At 39.3% G+C, this 1,442-nt stretch overlaps 1 pseudogene; it reads left to right on the forward strand.

Annotated features, from left to right (window-relative positions):
• The window catches only part of LOC102821266, a 113,976-nt pseudogene that overhangs the window by 36,193 nt on the left and 76,341 nt on the right, over positions 1–1,442 (forward strand).

The raw sequence follows: 1,442 nt of genomic DNA on the forward strand, positions 1-1,442 counted from the left end.
AGAAGGACTAAGAACTGGTGGCCAGGAGCAGACTTGCAGAATGTGCCCTTTGGAGATGTAATTTATTATATATGCCTGAGTGGGAAAAAAAAAAAGAAATCAAACAAGGTATTGCATTAGGCAAATGTGTTGCACAAGACTATTTTAAAGTGTTCAAGAACAAAGATGTCAGAGGACTAAGGTACACCTGACCCAAGCCATGATATTTCCAATAACAATATATATATGTGAAAGTTGGACATTGAGTAAGGAAGACCTTAAAATAATTGACACATTTGAATTATGGTGTAGGATTGCTGTTGTTAAGTTCCAAGGCATCAGTTTCCACTCATAACGACCCTGTATAGAGTTTCTGAGTAGTGACTGATGAGCTTGAACTGCCGACATCAACTGCCAATTTAAACTAGATGTTTAAATTGACTTTGTGGTCCAGCGCATTATCCTAGAGCACCATACCAGGATTGCCAGAACAAATAAATCTGTGTTGGAAGAAGTACAGCTGGAATGCTCCTTAGAAGCTGGACAGACAGTCTTCGTCTCATGCTTTAGACATGTTATCAGGAGGAAACAGTCCCCAGAGAAGGACATCATGCTTGGTAAGGTGCTGGCTCAGCAGTAAAGAGGAGGGCCCTCAATGAGGTGGATTGGCACAGTTGCGGCAGCAATGGTATCAAATTTAATAACAACTGTAGGACTGGCATAGGATAGGCAGTGCAGAAGTGATGAGTCTGAACTGACTAGCGGGCATATAACAACAACAAGATTTTAACACAAGTTATCTTCTCTCCTCTGCATTAACAACAACAAGATGTTTAAATGTAGATTCTGAATCCATACATTTTTGGTGGAAATGCAAATGCTCAGCAGGGGGATGAACAGAAATGAACCAATTTAACTCCCTGCTAGTTTAGTGATTCACTTGCTAATCATGTTAAGCAGTGGAATCAGCAGGTCTGGGGACTGAGACTCTTTATTTCTTATAGGCAATCCAAAGAGAGTTGACCCAATAGAATGTGGAAATCATCCGACAATATCATTGATGTCCCATGCAAGTAAAGTTTTACTAAAGATAATACAGAAACAGAACATCATACATTGACAGAGTACTTCCAGAAGTTCAAGCCAGATTCAGAAGAGGATATGAAATGATGGGTATCATTTCTGATGTCAGTTGGATCCTGGCTGAAAGCAGGTAGTACTAGAAAGATGTTTGCCTCTGTTTTATTGACTGTTCAAAGGCTTTTGATTGTGTGGATCATAACAACCTATGGACAGCATTGTGAAATATGAATATTCTGGACCACTTTATTGTGCTCATGAGGACCCTATACATAGAACAAGAGGCAGTTGTGCAAACAGAACAAGGAAATATAGAATGATTTAAAACTAGGAAAGGTGTGTGCCAGAGTTGTATTCTTTCATCATACTTATTCAACCTGTAT

The sequence above is a fragment of the Chrysochloris asiatica genome, unplaced genomic scaffold (assembly GCF_000296735.1).
Source record: "Chrysochloris asiatica unplaced genomic scaffold, ChrAsi1.0 scaffold00042, whole genome shotgun sequence".
Taxonomy (NCBI): Eukaryota; Metazoa; Chordata; class Mammalia; order Afrosoricida; family Chrysochloridae; genus Chrysochloris; species Chrysochloris asiatica.